Consider the following 19546-nt stretch of genomic DNA (forward strand, 5'->3'; position numbering starts at 1 on the left):
GTTTGTACCCAGAAAAATGGTTCAGAAAAATGCTTAGACTATTCCAGTACTACCTAAGCCCATCCAACTTTGCCGTGGATTTGGCTTTAGAGTACAAGATTTTACTGAAGTTATAAAGTTGTTGCAGTGACTTCAAATGTTAGTATTAAACTTGCATCTCAGAGAGAAATGGTCCTGTCTGTTACCAGTCAAAATACTTTCATGAAATTCCTACTGCGTTATCAAGCTTCCTGCTTTTTTGTTAACTGTATTTTTTTTCCTTTTGAGTAGATATTACTTTAGATGCACAGATATATTATGAGAACAGTCACAAATTCGGATAACTGGAGTTGATGATGAACTCCTGGGAAGGACAGGAAAGGAATGGTGGTATATGTGCATATGCAGATACTGCTGCTGAAGAAACAAGATGATCTACAACCAGTAATAAATTTACTGCATATGAATCTTGGTGCGTAGATCTTCAAAATTTCATATTAGTTTAAAAAGAGTGAGTTTTGCCAAAAAATTTTCTGTGTTTCCAAGGATAAGGTATTACCCTGCCATGAATTCTACAAGTCCTGAAGAACTTCAGGCAATAGTAGTCTTACTATTCAGCAGAACTTTTTGCATATCTCTCTGTAAAATTGAAGACCGTGACACTTCCAACCTGTTTTCCTGTGCTTAGAGCAGAAGTGGTGGCGGTTGTTTGGCTGAAGATGAAGTGTGGTGTTACCCTTCCTGTACAGAGAGTCAGAAAACTGGGTAATTGACGGAAAAATGCCAGGGGATCAAAGGAATGGCCATGGTATTTTCCAACTGAGACAAATTGTTTTATTCCTGCTTAGGTAAAATGTATATTAATTAGAGTTGAGTCAAGGGCTAGATTTTCCTGTCTTCTCTCTAACCCAAGCTTGACCCAAGATTACCTCATCAGTCTAGCAGAAATCGAAATTAAATCCAATCCTCTCCAACATAATTTCCTTCTACAAAATCATATTGGTGGAGTTCCATAGTGATTCATGATTTTAGTGTCATACACTGTCTAGCTCTTGTTTAGTTAACATGAATGCTTTTTTTTGGTGACTAATCATAACTGTTGTTTTTAGCATTTTAAAAGCAAATGCTGTTTCACTGATATATGAGCTAAATACATGTCCTTTCTTAAGTAACAAACTGTTTTTGTACTTGATACATCTTTATAATAGAAAGTAAGAACACTCTTTTTATGTTTGTTTATACTTGCTATCTAGAAAACAAATTCTTATAACTTCGTTTAATCCCTCACTAGAGTTACATACGAATTGGATGCGTTGTGTGAGAAGGGTCATTAGTATTGTATCGATGCATTGTGCTACCTCGTGAAGACCCATGCCAGATTTGTAAGTCTTTGTATGTAGGGTGTTTATAAGTATAGATAAATGAGGTTGCATACCTTGAAGGACTGGGGGCTAATGCAAACACAGCAGCAGTGTAATTTCCTTGGATTTTGTATGACAAATGTATTTGTACTGATGAAATCTGCCATTTGAGACATTAGCAGCTATGTATACAAGTGAAATACAGTAATTGTCTTACCTTGCTACCAAAAGTTTCCCACGTGGCTTTCTGAGAATTTGGGGACATTAAACAAGTAAGAGTTGTATACATTTGTAAAAGTTGCCTTTTCTTTTCAGGATTCTTACTTGTTTTTTCCCAATAAAATTTTAAGTAAGTGTGTACTCTAATTTTCAAATAAAACTAGTGAGGAAGATTCGAGACTCATTTTCAAATTAGATTTTAGCTCTGTTGTGAAATATATATGGTTTGTGTTTTGAATATTTCCAAAAGAGCAATACGTATTACAAATTCTGCTCTACCTAATGGATTTCATTTTTTTAAAAAGCTGAAAAGGAGGCAGGGGAGGAGAAGTCCATCTGTGTTGTTTACCTTGTCTTCCAGATTGCACACACACCGATGGATTCCTGCCTAATAGGATTGTTATAACAAGTAGTCTCTCATTATAAAGCAACAGGACTACTTAAATATGAATTTCCAGAACTTGGGTTTAGGATGGTATAAGCTTTGTGTAAAGAATTTCTGAAGCTGAAGGTGACTTTGCTTTTCTGAATCTCACCAAAATACTCCAGCAGGAACTTTCTCTCGTAAAATGAGTTCTCTGAAGGTGGTGTCTTTCTTACCCACCGCACAAAAGTAACTAGAATTTTCAGCCCTTCAGATCCCCTGCAGTTTTGCTTCCATGTCTGTAGGAGTAACTAGTGCTACTGCTTTTGGATTTTGAGGCACTGCTAAACAAGTGGAGGGTGGCAGTCCCTTTTTTCTAATCACTTTTGGGTGCCCAGACAACAGAGCTCAGTGAAGAGATAAGGGAACTGTTTTCTTCCACCTTTGCAGTGTGAGATTTGTGATAAGGATGGTTTGGCTTTGCCTCTCCTGAGTATTGACAATTGCATACAGAGTTTCCACGAGAGGTAGTGAGGAATGCATGCAATGGTACTTCCTTTTCCAAAAGATTTTTTAAATTCTTTTTAGATATCTAAATATATACACGAATAGATACATAGATCAATTTCTGCAAGGAAGACGTCAAGACTGAATTTCCAGTTCTCCTTCTTTGGGTCTCTGGCACAGCCAAAAAAAAAAAAAAAAAGATACTTTCATTTGGAGCAAGCCGTGAATGTGGAAAAATCACATAACTGTTTTATCTGAACACTGCAACAGATTTACTTCCCTGCTGATCTGGCAAAATAATAGCACTTTAGAATATGATTGCCTATTTAGTAAGTAGAGGGCAGCAAATGTCAGCTCTGTCTGCTTGTCAGAAACTGAGGAGGTTGCTTGGACAACAATCTAAATTATTATTTAGATGTTTTGGTCCCTTAGTCAAGCCTGCCCTACAATATAGAAGCTTGCAAGGAGAGGTCAAGGTGTACTTAGGCTTCAGCCTGCAGGGCAAGTTTTCCCCCATCCTCTGTATGCACATTGGTTTCTTACTCCAAAATAAACCTGAATGAGGGCTTTAATTCTGCCGCTGAGCTAACATGTTTGTAAGCCCTGTTTGGCAGCCTCAGAGGGCCTGAGGCAGCACACAGCTGCCAGCTTTCATCTGCCCCCAGTTCCTTCCGGGCACTCCGCGTCACATGATATAACCTAAGGGGATTGAGATGCACCTACTAAATCTTCTGTTCCTCTGCCCACTCAGTCTGGGTGCTGCACATTGCACCGGCAGCAGGCAGCTGGCCATCAGCAATCAGCTGCATACCTCCTGCTGACAAATCTTCAGTCTATTCTTTGTGCAAGACCCACATACAAAGATCTACCCGTGATCCCCACATCTACTTCCCGGCTGTAGTCTGGAAGGGTATTTGCATGTTCTGTCATCTTACAATGGCAGGACCTCGTTTGAAATGCATACATTTTGTAGAACATGCTGCATTTCGTAAAATCTGTGATCTGTTTCTAGCCTGTTAGTGGAAGAGGAAAGAGTTCATGGGAGCAGAGTTAAAGCTAAAGTTGGAACCATAGTAGTAAAATTTTAAAAAGAGTAATCCTTGCCAGCACATTTTTGAGAGAGTTGATATACGGGCATGCAATACTTTTGTGTATCTCCAAGTAATTTATAAGATAGACAAGACATTAATTTTCACAGCTCTCTTCAAGAATATTTTATTTAGCAGATTGTAAAATCGGGTACAAAGAAATAACCTGATTCTGCAAATCTGCTTTGTAAAGGTATGCTATAATTTTCCTACAACGTTCGACAGCATCTCCTGTCTGTCTGTGCTGGGATGTGACAATTTATGTTTATGTACTTACTTATGTATGTATTTATTGTGGAGTAATGTGAACATTAGCTTTGTTGTCATTTTCAGGTAGTTTATTGTGGTAGAGTTTTAAGAAATATTTAATACAGTTAACTAGGGTAAAAAGTGTCAGTTTTGACTTAGTAAATACTAAACATTTCTGTCTGTAGCTAGGTTATATGCATACTCTTTTCCTAAACTACAAGCCAGGTGGCTGGTCAGTGACATGTAGAGGTCATGAAAGGTGTGTTAGTATCTATTTCCTATTTAAATACCTTTGTGTCAGCCTGTGAGAGAGTCTCCCAATGGTTAAATCATCTTAGCTGAATAATGAGATACTGCTCAACATACCCCGAAAAAGTAGTTCCCCTTTAGTAATAGTAATTTTTTAAATAAATAAAATGTATTCTTGCCATTCACAATGTAAACAAGATGGTCGTTTTTCCCTCAAGTATGTGTTTACTAAAGGTAGATATGATTATCTCTAAAATGTAAACACTTGAAAGGTATTACTGTATTTTTAATGTTATTAGCCAGTTGAGTAAATATTTGTAAGACTTTCGTTTTCATTTAGTGTTGAAAATTGTTGCTGAATTGCTGGTTAACCATGGAAATGGTCAGAAAGATGTGAATGGTATTTTCTGGAATGGGAAAGTGTGTTATATATTTGTGCTGACGAGTGGCTGTACACTGAGGTGTTACAGCTTCCTTAAGACTGATATCTCAGTATCTGTAGGATTGAAGCGAAGTGAATTGAAAAACAGTATGATGCAATCACAGTTCATAGGTTTATTGACTCTGCACAGCCATGCGAAAATCTAAGTAAGCAATCTGAAGCATGAAAATCTATTAATTTCCCAAAAAATAATTAAAAAAAAAAATATCCTGGAAGAAGTGCTCATATCTGGCAAACATGTCAGACAAGTCAAGTAAGCTTTAGGAAGGTGTCACATATACGAAACGGGAAATTAGACTGAACATAAAAACTGCACTTAGGTGTTAATTATGTACAAGAAGACAGGAGAGAGGGAGAACGTACACTTTATGAAAAAACATAATAGAAGTGAGAATGGTGAGAACAGAGCACATTTTTATGAAAAATAGGATAATTTTGTCTATTTATTTTCAAAATCTATGTTTAAATTCTGGAAAAGTTTGATATATGTTTTCATAAGGGAGTCCTTAGTCTTAAGGTAGCCCAGCACTTTGTGGCTCTAAGGGACATCTGCCAGCTCTGGAGAAGTGAGATAGGCTCCCTCCGGTATAGGGTACCTGTAGAATATATAGGAATATCTACTGCGTCTTACTATGACAGGTAATAATTAAGAAGGTTATTGAATACACATTACTACTTCACTGTATATGCTGCTGTTTAATTAAGTAAAACACTTTCAGCTTCCTATTTTGAGGAAGAGTAAATTCAGTATTCAACAAAATTATTCTCTATTTTAATAATGGTCTGTCATTAGCTGTTGCCAGTTTTTCCTTCTTAAGTAATATGTTCAGGGAATCCATTGTTTACTAGGGTGTGTCAGAAAACATAAATACAGGATGACTTTTTTTTCCCCTCTAAGAATATAAATTGTTTGCATCTTTTAGCTGTTTTACCTTTTTAATGATCTAGGTGACTGCAAGATAGAGTGATACAGACCTCCAGCTTGCATTGAAAACACCTAAAGAACAGGCAGCTACACTAGCAAACCCTGTAAACTTCTATAAATTAGTCTCAAGTTGACAACTTGTACCTTATTTTAGGATGTAGAAGTTAAACAACGGTCTGGATTATCTCGGTAATTTACATAGAGATAAAATATACTTCACTATTGAGCTAAACTTTTGTGTGTGTTGCATGCAGTCATGATGCTCTGTAGAAGGTGCCGGGGTTTCAGTAATACGTGTCAGCGCTCTGGTCTGTATTTTTTGATGTTTTGGATATAGGGCAATTATAATGCATATTTAAATAGCTTGTACATTGTTATGTTATCTAAAATGCGTATGTTTCTTAAATTTGTCAGTTGATGATTCTGTGAACATTACAACATATGATGATTTCTGTCATCTGCTCAGCTGTACAAAAGAAAAAATCATAAATGTACATTTCATAAATATCCTCAGGTAATTTTAACTGAGGCATTAAAAATAATTCCTGAGTAAAAAATGCTCATCTGTCCATCTATCTACGTAGAGAGATTGTTTCTGGTTCGTACTGAAATTTGAAAAACAAACCCCCTAAATCTGATGGAGAAGGAAATGTCTGCCTTAGCAGGCATGCCAACAACATTCAGGAATGCTGAGAATATGTGGTAGACTATGTGGCAAATATGAGAATGATCTGACTGTTTTGTCTCAGGGTTTTTCATTTTTGCCCAATTTGCCTCTTAGTGCATTTTTGCTCCTGTCACTTTTTAAATGTGTGTTCCTCATATTTAAAATATTGAAAATTGAATTCTTCTCTGTCACACCATTGTAACTCTGGAGTAACTTTATTGACATCAGTAGCAGTATTAAAAACAAATGGAATTTGTCCCTCTGTTATTAGATATAATCTCATATCAAAACATCTCATGTGGACAATTATGATTTATAGTTGTCAGCTACATTTAACATTTTTCTTACATGCAAAATATTTTTATAATTATATATATAAAATAATGTGTCTTTATGTATACCATTTATTTGAAAATCAACTAAAAATTTTGTGATTTTGCATTAATTTCTGGTTTTGCATATTTAGCATATATTTCCAATCTCCTCACTTTGATTTTGTTATTTAAGATGCAAAGAAGAATGTAAAGCTTTTTAATGCACTGAATCTGTTTTCTTTTTGCAGTAGTTTCACATTTAATTACAGCTGTCTTTGATAATAAATTGTGTGCCAGAGTTTGTAATATATTTTGTAAAGCGAAGTCCTTTGGTGAGTTGGTTACTGAAACAATAAGCGTTTGTGACAGGTTGTTTGCTGAATACTTCCTCTGTGCATATGGCAGATCATAGTTCAGTTGTTCGCAGATTATTTGTTGTGCCTGGATGTTAAAAGAGGATACTTTTCAGCCTGTGTTTACAGCTGCTCTGCACTGTCCTAAGAATGGTTACATTGAGTGGGATCTAAGACAAGTTAGGGGAAGTTCACATATACTAAGAAGGGAAAAAAATGAACATGGCAAATAGCTTGTAGTGATTTTAGCTTTCTGCTCATGATCTCTGATAGTATTTATTGTGAATTTTTCCACTTAATTTAAAACTGCTTTGAAACAGTTAATCAGTTCTATAATAGAACATCATTAAATATTCTTCAAATTTATAGCCAAAAAAGAACCTTTAAAGGCATGTAGAACTATTATTACTTAGGGGCCAGTATTTTAATCCCATATTTTTAAAACTGGACTGGTCAGAAAAGTGAGGGGTTTTTTAGACATCAGTATTTTGAACATCAATTTTAGAACGTAAGGAAATTTTAGCTAATTAGAAGAGGAAAGTCAGAAATACCTGTTTTCAGGATTGCGAGGAAGAGAAACCTGTAATGAGGGGATAATCTGTAGCTTTCCTCACTTACTATAATGTGCCAAGGAATAGAGAGCGAAGAATATAGTGGAGTTTTTCTGTGAAGAATTAGATTCTGCTGTTGGTGAACACATTTTAGAGTTCTAATATGTTGAAGGATCGTTAAGATCTAAATCAAAGGTTCAATTTGCAGTAAATTGAAAATTAATTAAACCCCCATGTGTTGTTTTGGAGATGGGGAGAGTATTCTTGGCAAAAGCAGAAGGAAGAGTGAAAGATTAAAAATATTTTACTTGAAAAGATGAATGTAAGGAGGTACATTTTAGATCATCTCATTTCCTTTTTAATGCAAATCTGATTCTTTGATTATTCACTTCTATTATTTATTTATTTATCCTTATACAAAAGTTAGACACCATTACATATTGGGAATGTAGGCGTTTTTATAATGCAATAATAATAGTGCAGCTACTGCACTCATTTCATCTATTGGTGAAAAAGGATTTCAAGAAAAAATAATTTTTAACAGAATTAATTAAGGGATTCTTAAAGTGCTAAGCTTAATGTAACTGCAGTTCTTTAAAGCTAGAAGAACAAGAGAGAAAACAAATAATGCCCCTTAAGCAGATGCTTATTCATGTAGGATAGCTACTCTTTGATTTTGGAGAGGTGGGGTGACTTGCAGTTGGAAACCATGATTTATTGTGTCGTTATATATATCTGCAATAAATGAGGAATAAGCATAAAACTTGAAAAGGGAAATTAGGTATTATGCTAGTTCTCTTACTTTTTGTATTTTATTTACATGAAATATATTTTTTTTAATGGTGTATTGCTGTGCCTTTTGTTGATCATATCTGTACACCAGGTCTGTCTGCTTGTTTCCATTGCCTTGTCATGTTCACTAATTAGGGAACTGCTGCATGATTCACCTTGTTAATTAGAGGGACTTGCACACAAAGGCCCTTCGGGCAGTGCGAAAGAAGAGCCCAGCACTAGTGCCCTGAGAAAGCTACAGCCTGTGAAGTAATTCTTCTCATCTACCTTCTATTTTTTATTTGAAATGAATAAATCATTGAGATTTTCCTTGTGGAGTGAGAATGCAAGAATTCACATCTTTGTAAGATGTAAATTATATGTGATCAATAGAAGGGGATGACTACTGTATTGTACTTACAAGATTCCCTAATTTACTACTTGTCAGTGTATGAAAAATTGCTTGAAATATTTTGTCCCCACACAGTGGTACGTTGTTCCCTTGATCTGCAGGAGAAATGAGCAGTAGCGGTTTTGCTATAGTTAAATCTAAAATAGAAAAGATGTAGATTATTTGAATTTTGAGCTTGTTTTGCATCCCCAGTGGAACTTCCATTTTGCAAGTGAACCCCCAGTACTACCCCCACAACTTTTAAGGGGGAGAAGAAGGTGGGCGTCTGGCTATTTTTGTTCCTGATATTGCTCTGCCTCAAATCTCACTTTTGAAAAGAGTAGCATACTCGCTATATTGTGTATTCTTTAGTTGAATATAGTTTCAGAATAAATTAAAATTGTTTTTGTCACGTCACTTAGACTTGATCAAACCACAGTCCAGACCGCAAAAAAGGATATTGTGTTAAAAGTGTACAACCAGTACCCTACACATTTCCCATCTGTTTACGACACTTCAGAAATTAACTTCAATGCCATTCTCTCTATTTGATTAAAATTACTTATTACAGCCAAACGATTTTTAGTAGATTGCTACATTTGCCTCTTTTCCTCAAATGAGGCTGGCAGTTTCAAGATGCAGATTTCCCGTAAGACTGGTAGAGGACTGGTATCAAAATCTGGGCATTTTCTTTTGGAATAATCTAGTTAATAAAGCCTCTTACCAGAATTTCTGATTAACTGGTATTTTAATGCACTTAAAATTTCTTCTATGCTGAAGTTCTGTGGTAATGGCATATAGGCAGAGAAATTTTACCAAAAAATAGAAATATTTATTTTGAAAAAATGGGGAAAATGCTTCAGGCTGACTTGAGATTTTATGGTATGACATACTGTCACTCTTCACTTCCACGAAGATGAGATCTTTCTACATACCTCAATCTTCAGTTGATTCCATTGATATATTAACCAAGAACATACTTTCCCCATGTTTTTGGTACAGTTCTGGTGTACTGGTTCTTAATTATTTCAGATTTCAAGTGTGTGCCAGAGATGGAATAGAAATAAAAGTAACAAAAGCCCATGCTATGCTATCGAAACTTGTGATGCACGGAGATGATCGTGCAGATAAAATTCTTGATCGGAGTCTCATAGTACTAACACAAAGTTGAGCGGCCATGGAGAGTTTTCACTATCCAAGTAGCTGTTGCATTACTCAGATACAATGAAAGATTCTTTAAAGGGTATTTTCAAAAATGTTTATTTCGGGGATACTTCACCATCTGAAAAACAGAGCAGTTGATTCATGTTCTAGTACAACCTTTAACACTGTGTTAACAGTGGACAGCATAGCCTCTGGGAGCTGCTGCATGCGCTCCAGCTGCAAGCATGGGGAGCTGATAGAAAGCTTGGTTGTGAGGTTCATCTGACCCTCGTATTTTCCAGTGCGTGATTTTAAAAAAGCAAAGCGTATTTCCTCACTTCTCTCCCATTATCCCCGTGTTTCTGTCAGACCTCCCTAACTAAAGCCACAGCTCAACAAATTTGCTGCTCTTTGTAACTCTAGTCTGTAACTCTAGACACGACTGTCGTTCATACAGGTTTTCACTGTATTTTATATTCCCTAGTCTTCATTAAAGCATCAGTTTTGGAGTCCTCACATAGTGTCTCGCTTCAGGGGGAAAGGAGAACATCCTAGAAATCTTGGGAGGATAGTAAACCCCCACTTAGATTAACACGGGGCCTGGGAAAAGATCTTAACTGGTCTTTCTTGACAGTGCCCCAAGAGCAAGGATACTCTTCTGTTGCTTGCACCTGAATTCAGGAGCCTGTGAGTAAGCCATCAAGCTTTTTGGCTGGTATTCTTACCAGTCATATTTATACTGTATGAGTATGTCTCATGTCATTTAAAGAACTGTTTGAGATTTGTAATTGTCCATTGTTGGGTTGCTCCGAAATAAAATTAAGACCAATAACAAAAAATAAAATAATAGATCTTAGGGAAATTCTTTCAGAACTTTTTCTGATCTTACTACAAGTAAGTTACCAGTTCAAAAAGTTGCTAGCGCTAGTAATGCTGATCCTGCTGGTTGTCTGTGCCTCAAACTCTTTGCTCAGATGATTGGTGTTCGGCTCAGTATATCTACCAAACACGGTTATGGGACCTAACAAATATCAAGGCTTAAAATAGGGGTGTCTCCAGCTTAATATAGAAGAGCCTGGAACTGGTGCGACTGGAGAGAAGTTGTCTGAGGAATAGTATAACCAAAACCAGACAAAATGTGCTGGAGCTCAAACAACAGTTTTTGAGGGATGAAGAAATGTAATGATTAAGATTACTGGAACAACAAGAAAACCCATTGTTGTAGAACTGTTTCAGAGGAATTTGAGAGATATCTTTCTAAAAAAAGTAATTATTATACATTGTATACTATAGATAGGAATATGTAGCTTAAGAGATGGTTGGAGAATTGCAGAAATAAATGGTTTTAAGTTAAACTAAAATAGTGCATTGTATTTGGAAAATCAAAAGGGCAACCAACAAAGAATAAACAGAATTAACAAAAAGAAGTTCATAGATACCCATAAAGAGCATTAGTTGATTAAAGAGACTAGTGGGATAAGGACAACTTCAAACTATTTGGGGAATAAAATAGTACTAGAGACAAAAAGTATGTTAAAAAATTACAAGATTTTTAAAATCACTCTCAAAATTCTTCATGCTTTTGAATTTTTGTCTTACGGAGACTTCCGAGAAAATTAAACCTACGACTACGAATATATATGAATCAGTTCAGACAGTATGTGGTCTTGAGTAGTAAGGAGATAAAATTGTAGTTTTACTGATAATTATTTTTAAAATTGCATTTAACTAGGTAATGTACATGACTTTAGAAAATTACAATTAAGGCTTTTCTTCAGGGAAAAATAAAAATGAAAGGCAGGATGCACCTGGCATTTTCTGTATCAGAAGTTCGAAATATATTGTGTTGAAAGTAATAGGGCAAATGTTAATGGAAAATTTGAGTAAACTTCTAAAAGATAATTAAATTAGGTGTAATAAACATGTGTCTATTGCAAGAAAGACGCTTGGTCAGTAGTACCCCAGTTAAGGTTCTAGAACTGTATTCAGATGCTCATTATTTTGAGAAACATTCATTTTGGGGGCTGAAATGTTCCTAGCTTAGTCTTTGCCCAGGGTGATTTTTTTCAAACACTATGCAATAATTTTCAACTATTGTTAAAAGTGTGTGGGTAAGAAAAAAAAAGGGGGGGGGAGAGAACCCCCCCACCCCCACCACCTTTTTCAGTAAAGTAAAATCTTGATCTACTTCAAATAGATGTACAGCCATTGCAAGCGATGATTGGAGCTTTTGCTCAGTTGTGGGGAATGCTTGTGGAGAAGTAGCATCCAGCTTTGTATTGAAGAAACTTAGATAAAATTTGGCAGAGCTGTGAATGTTTAAAAGTCTCACTGAATGTGTTCAGTGTATGATTTGCTGTTATCCATGTAAAAATTCTCTGGCATTGCATTATTGCAGTGCCACTTCTAAACTTTAGCTACTTTGGACCAGTTTTTTACCAATCAGCGTGCTATTGCTGTAGGAGTTCTGCTGACCTTTAGAGACTTCGGAAATGCAGAAGAGAGGTGGGAGCATAGCATGGGCATTCTGAGACATTATCTTTTTTGAGGACTCTCTCTCTGAAGTTCATTGATGTACCGATCCTTCTTGATCATTGTCCTGGACTTGAGGTTACTGCCAGCATTTTTAACGGGTTTCATTTTTAAATTGCACCTTCTGTTGTGGACGTCTTAGGACATGTGTAATGGTTCCACATTTCAGGCTCTCCTCAGCAAAAAAGATGTTTTTCCAGGGGGTGTAATCACTGTCTGAGACTGATAGATATATGTTGCAGAACCATCAATTAAGACAAGCTTTTCCCAGCATATGACCCTGTTATCAGGAATTAAACCATCCATCGCAAACAGAATTAGGAGGGATCTCCATTGATGCCTATTGGCTAGAAATCAATGCTTAAATCATTGTTTATATGATCTTGCTTTCATCAAACATTTCTGCCATTTAGCTCTCTCTATTGCCAATTTCCTGTTTGGTGTTCATTCCTGGCTGTCTTCATTCTTGATTGCGGTTTACAATCTGTTGATATTTATAGCTTCTGTTGTGCTGTTAGCCTCTTCTCTGTCCTCTTTTCTTCTTCTTAGGTGGTATTTCTGAACTATGTTAGGAATTGTAAGTAGCCAAAGTCTAGGAGTCATCTTTGTCGGCTGAGTTGGCTCTGTGACTACAGACACTTACTTCTACAACTCAGTTTCTATTCCCTTATCATATCCTATATTGACAGCATTTAAACATACTTGACTACTTCCTCAAGCTCTTCCTTCTTCTTTATCTTCACAATCATCTCTGTCTGTCTGTCACCAGGTTATTTTCCTTCCAGGCCAAAAAACATCCCTGATTTCCTCCTGTAGGTAGAGAAACACCTCCTTGACCTTTCTCTCTCTCACACGATGCCACTCCCTCTTCTCCCTTTCATTTTTGAAGGTATTTATGTGTAGACTTGAATTGTTAGAGTTTCAGTTGTCCTCTTACTTTCTGATCACATTGAAGGAAATTTGTCTTAGTGCAGTCCTTAGCAGCTACAGCTCAGGCCCTTCTTCCATCTACATCTCTGCTTTAAACAAAGCTAATTTCAGTTTGCTTAGGTTTTGCCCTCCATCTGGAGCATATTTCGCCTTCCTTTCAAGATGTTTTTTGCTCATGGTTTTGAACAACTCCTGTCTTTCTGATGAATAGTGCAGTGCCTCATTTGCTGTTTGACATTCCCTTTTCCTGTGGATTCAGGTGAGCAAGCGAGATTCACTGGGATGTTTGCATAGCTGACATTAACAGACTTATTTCTCATGGGAGATTCACTTTTGCGCTCACTGAAGAGGAAGAATTCTCTGTTGACAGTACAGATTACAGCCACTGCTAGGCCATTTAATGTTCTGGATTGGAGAAGGTGTTTGACTTGAGATCTGTGGGTGTTTATAGCAAGTATCCAGCATTCGTTTTACAATTGTCTTTCCAGACCAAATTCATACCTTGAACAAATCCATAGAATTTATTCTTCTAGCCATAATTTCCTTGAATTTACTCTTGGTGTAGTTGATCTTGTAGAAAAATGGAAAATAATCTTCACTGTTCTCTGTGGTTATTATAATACTAGTTAGAGTAATGGATGCGGGATTTAGTTCTTAAAGAAATCTTGAAAATGAATCCATACTCGTCTGTGAAACAGGTGGTTTCTTCCAGTTGTGTGGACTGCCACAACTGCTGGTGGAAGTAGAAATCTAAGAAGAAAAAAAATCCACTGACCACATATTCACACCATATATTTATTAATATCTCAGTGACTGTTCTTACAATGGCTTGTAGTGCAGAAAAGGCTTACAGTGAAAAAGGCTTAAAGTAAATGCTTGGTTTCTGTTGCAAAATTATTTACAAAGCATGCCATGAATAAGTGTGTTCTTGGTTTTTGGAAATTATTAAATCGAGATTTTAAGATCTAATGTTGATACTTCAGATAGACATATGGCTGTCTTCCTTGTGGCATATGGCTTGTGGCACTTTTTTCTGAAATACCTAAATGTATCATAACAAATAATGATCTAAGGAAAACAAACTAAAATTTTAGAACCTCTGTTGTTGGCTTTACTTTATTAAAGTAGTGAATTAGTGTTCTTTCTGTGGTTTTAATGTTATGCCACCATCACAAAGAAGAAAATTTCATTGTGTGAAATAATTTCGGTGCTTAATTCTTATACTGTACTTTTCATCAAAGGGATCTCTTTAAGTTAAGTTGTCATTAAGTAATGAAATACCTCTCATTAAGTAAATGGCATGCTAAAAATAAATTGGGATCGGATACGGAGCAAGGAACAGCATCTCATTTGTAAGCATTTTTCTTCTATAATATAGTGGAATATTTGTGTTTTAGATAAATATTTTGATTTTCAAAAAAGTTTATTGTTGTTGATTAGTGTTGTTCTGAATGAAGCATTGCTTCCTTCCCAGAGGGCAGAAATTTTAATATGCTATTGATGGATATATCCATATTAATTGTGATGTAGGCAAGTTAAGGAATGATGTTGCATCAGCAGTCCAATATGAAAATGAGATTGTGAATGAATGCAGCTATCAAACGGTTGCATCTTGTTGGTTGATGTAGTGAGTTAGATTCATTTCTGCTAAATAATGTTAGTTAACAGGAAATTTATTTATTTTATCAGGATGTATAGGTATTAACAGGTGCTTCATTTGTTTAAATATCCAGAAATTATTAACTGGCTTAGAAGATAAACTATATTGTAATAACAGGCTGCTTTCTTACTTTAAAATATAATTGATCATAAAAAGTAAGAAGCTTAAGTAGCTTTAGTTTCACAGGTACTTTTAAGAGTAATTTCAGAACATTGAAGATGACTACATTTAATTCACATTATTCTTAGCGCTGGGAATTCAGAGGGTGATGACTTTGGAACTATGTATGCAAAACTGGTTGCAAAGTCATTTCCACTTGATGTAGAGAATACAGTTCCAGAGTATATTGGGGAAAAGAGCCTCCATTGGTCAGGGTCATGCATTTGGCATCTGGTAGTACAAGAGGTACGTCTTAAAAGTAATTTCTGTTGACACCAAAGCCGAGTAATTAAATCTACATTAATTACGCCACTCCCACAAAACTGTTTGGTTCTTCCTAAACTTCTTGCAAGATACCTGCAGTAACCATATCAGGTTTTATGACTATTAAAAATAGTTCATATCTCCATGGCATTTGTTTTGAAAAGCTCCTGTTGAATCAGATGTTAGCAGCCACATTGCATAATGTCTTTATGAAAGGTATAGTGTCCCCTTCTTTTGAACTGAGGCCAAGTTACTGCCTTTTATTTTTTTTTTTTTAACAAAGATTACATTTGGCGATAACATTTTTGATGAAGAGTCAGAGGATGAGTAGGAAAGAGATTTGGTACAGGTAATCTGATGTAGGGTATGAGAAAACAGAAGTATGTGACTTGGAGATAGAAAGAAGAGAAAGTTGGAATGGGGGTATGAAGAAGCCAACAATGGTGGTTAGTCTGCTCCAGGATGTTAAATAACATCCAGAAATCTTGTCAAATGTCTTGCTAGTAAGTATCCATAAACTACAAAGATGTTTTATTGTAAGCAAATTGATAGTTAATAGTGAGTGTGCAAAGATGTTCCCGTAAGCCAACTGGAGTACACTAACCACTGCAAGATGAATGCCTCTGTTGGTAATCAATATCAGGATGATAATTCTTTTGATTATTTTTAAATGTAATTTTATGATCCTCTGCCTTCAGATGAGCTTAAAAAAAAAATTATCAGTGATAACTAATTTTTAAGAGTGATGAGAATTTGTGTAATATAGTGTCAATCAAGTATTTCAGCACTTCAGCCCTTATTTTATGAAACATCAAGTTACTGTGATCTTACTGATGATGCATGTGTGTTTGATATGTTTTGACCAACATTCATTAAGGTTTACATAAGAAGGTTCATCATAGAATCGTAGAATCATAGAATGGTTTGGGTTGGAAGGGACCTTAAAGATCATCTAGTTCCAACCCCCCTGCCACAGTCGGGGACACCTTCTACTAGACCAGGTTGGTCAAAGCCCCATCCAACCTGGCCTTGAACACTTCCAGGGATGGGGCATCCACAACTTCTCCGGGCAACCTGTTCCAGTGCCTCACCACCCTCATAGTGAAGAATTTCTTCCTTATATCTAATCTAAATCTACTCTCTTTCAGTTTAAAGCCATTACCCCTTGTCCTATCACTACATGCCCTTGTAAAAAGTCCCTCTCCAGCTTTCTTGTAAGCCCCCTTCAGGTACTGGAAGGCTGCTATAAGGTCTCCCCGGAGCCTTCTGTTCTCTAGGCTGAACAACCCCAACTCTCTCAGCCTGTCTTCATAGGAGAAGTGCTCCATCCCCCTGATCATCTTCGTGGCCCTCCTCTGGACTTGCACCAACAGGTCCATGTCCTTCTTATGTTGGGGTCCCCAGAGCTGAATGCAGTCCTCCAGGTGGGGTCTCACCAGAGCAGAGTAGAGGGACAGAATCACCTCCCTCAGCCTGCTGGTCATGCTTCTTTTGATGCAGCCCAGGATACGACTGGCTTTCTGGGCTGCAAGCACACACTGCCATGTCATGTTGACCTTCTCATCAACCAACACCCCCAAGACCTTCTCCTCAGGGCTGCTCTCAATCCGTTCTCCACCCAGCCTGTATTTGTGCTTGGGATTGCCCTGACCCATGTACAGGGTCTTGCACTTGGCCTTGTTGAACTTCATGAGTTTCACACGGGCCCACCTCTCGAGCCTGTCAAGGTCCCTCTGGATGGCATCTCTCCCCTTCAGCATGTTGACCACACCACACCAGTTGGTGTCATTGGCAAACTTGCTGAGAGTGCACTCAATCCCACTGTCCATGTCACCGACAAAGATGTTAAACAGCGCCAGTCTCAATACCGACCCCTGAGGAACACCACTTGTCACTGGTCTCCACTTGGACATCGAGCCATTGATCACAACTCTTTGAGTGCGACCATCCAGCCATTTCCTTATCCACTGAATGGTCCATCTGTCAAATCCATGTCTTTCCAATTTAGAGACAAGGATATCATGCGGGACATTGTTATTTTCTATTGTAGTATACCAAGGTGTGTATTGTAAAGCCAGTATCAGAAACTGTATTGTGTTTTTGTCTGGAGTTTTTGTACCTGGCAGCATATTCCTTATTTGTATTAAAGTAGTGTCGATTAGTCACACTGGGGCTAGATGATAAGTAAGGCACGTAGTACAGGAGGATCCACGTCTGGAGAGCTTATAGCCCAAATAGACAAGCTGGGTGAAGCGGGGCAAGAGGCACAGGAAAGTGAAGGGAAAGGTCTTGCCGGTATTCACCCAGTGTCAGTAGAACAGAGCCCAGCTCCTTTGGTTCCCTGTGCTGAGCCAGGTTTCCTGTCACGTGCTAAATTATAGGTAGTTGAAAATCTTGTGCATTTGTTTGGGCAGTCAGTGCTAGGCTAACACATTTGTCAAAAATTAGTATGTGATATCAAGAACTATCTTTAGCTCTTCTCACTGAACAAAAAAGAGAAGACAAAGAACCTGAGGAATAAACAAGTGCAAACCCTTCTGCAGACTCTTGAATCTATTCCATGTTTGCTTGGTAAAACAGCACCAGACACTTTGCAGGTTTCGAAGTGAGGGAAGGATTTGTCCCATTATGTGGAATTTAGAAAAATGGCATGTTTTGCTTTACAATTTGCATGTGCAAAAATGAAAAAGTACTAAATTATAGTTCTTAGAGCAACTTTTCAGAGGCACTGTGCTTATATTACATGTTGAAACAATCACTGTATATTGCAGTACAGGTAGTACAAAGAGCCAAGTATTAGCTTACTGTTGGTTTGAAAATGGTGACTTTGGATAAGATACTCATATAATAACGTTTGCATGATACCAGTTATCTATCAGACTATATTTCTGACCTGCACCTCCCAGGAAACAAATACTTACTCCGGTGCAAAATTTCTTATTTTGTGAAGCCAAACACTTTACAACTTCATCTGAGATCACTCTAAGCCAGTTGGCCCTCGCTTAAATATTCATCAGACTTCTGATAATTGTGATAACCCTTATAGGCTGGCAAGCATGGCAAATTAGCAGAAAGATGATTGATCTTTTTTTATATGCAGTTTTATCTTCAACCTTTCCTGGATATGTGTTATACTATAGTAATAATTTCTTCTCTAAGCTATTTGCCAGTATCTGGATTTGCACATCTATTTACAGTTGCCTTGAAGCCTCATAATTACAATACAGCTGAAATGTCCATTTTCTTTCCCTGACTACAAATAGGGATCAATCGAATTTTAAATGACTGCTTACGGGCTAGCTTCCGATCATGACCTTTGTAAATGATTAGAGCTCACCACTGTTGCTATCTACCTTGAAAGGGTAAGCGGGCAGGTCTGTCTAACTGGCATTTAATCTGGAAGAGAGCCAAAGATATTTGAGCTAAAAATCTAATATGAGTTGGCAAAGAGAAGTATGTATAGACCTTTGCACTATTATTTAGATATTTTTCCACATTTCTTTTTTGTATTTAGGAAATTCTTTTATCCTGTAGATAAACGGGATGTGTATTTGTAGATTATTTTATATTGAAGTTATGATAATAACTGAAGTTGCAAAATATATAGCATAAAAATGTGAAAAAATGGGTTTTCAAACTCTAAATGTAGTGAGTTTTCTTTTTCTGAAGAACGTGAAAGTATGTTGCATTGCTAAATGAATAAACCTGAAAACTGCACTAAATAGCATGCATGAAGCGGACCTGCTTTTTCTAGGCAGAAGTGAATGGAGAAAAGATACCATACATTGGTACTTTTTTGTTTAAACCTCCTTTCCTTTTAACATTGACCAAGATAGTTCAGGTCCCGCTTGTACATGCAGCTCCCGTGTAATTAATGGCTGAGACACTTCTATCTACACTTGTCAGTTCAGTTACATTTTAATGAAGAATTGTGCCTGTATCATACAATGTTTTTATTGCCACTACTGAATTTCTTGAGGTAGTGTTCTGTGCGTTTCTGTTGAAGTGGGAACAAGTATGACATCAAGAAGATTAGAAAACAAACACCTCCTCTGAATTTATTGAAAGATTTTGCAAACCCAAAGTTTTGAAATCAATAAGAATGATTACTAAGAGCTATGAATGCTTTTATCTAACTAAAATCATATGCTGCTTTACCTAATCAATTATTCTTGTGTAGTATTGATGATCAGAATATTTATTAAAGTAATATTGTTCATGGGAATGTGTCTCTTGCCATTAACTCTCTAAAAGGGTTATACAGTTTATAATGAATATGCAGTCTTCACCTCTTCATCATGTGGTGGTCAGAGTATTTTCTCTTATTTTCTGTAGCATACTACACTGTTATGTAATGCAGCTGGCAGGTTGTTTTCTTAGTCTCAAACTAGTTAAATGTGTTGTTACCTAAATCCTAATCCCAGAAGG

At 36.7% G+C, this 19546-nt stretch overlaps 1 protein-coding gene across 1 annotated transcript in view; it reads left to right on the top strand.

The window, feature by feature from the left end:
• LOC103913774 (transcription initiation factor TFIID subunit 4-like) overlaps positions 1–19546 on the top strand; it is a 148610-nt gene that overhangs the window by 84310 nt on the left and 44754 nt on the right. The gene's annotated exons all lie outside the window — the stretch shown is intronic.

This window comes from Pygoscelis adeliae, unplaced genomic scaffold (assembly GCF_000699105.1).
Source record: "Pygoscelis adeliae isolate BGI_AS28 unplaced genomic scaffold, ASM69910v1 Scaffold62, whole genome shotgun sequence".
In the NCBI taxonomy this organism is placed as follows: domain Eukaryota; kingdom Metazoa; phylum Chordata; class Aves; order Sphenisciformes; family Spheniscidae; genus Pygoscelis; species Pygoscelis adeliae.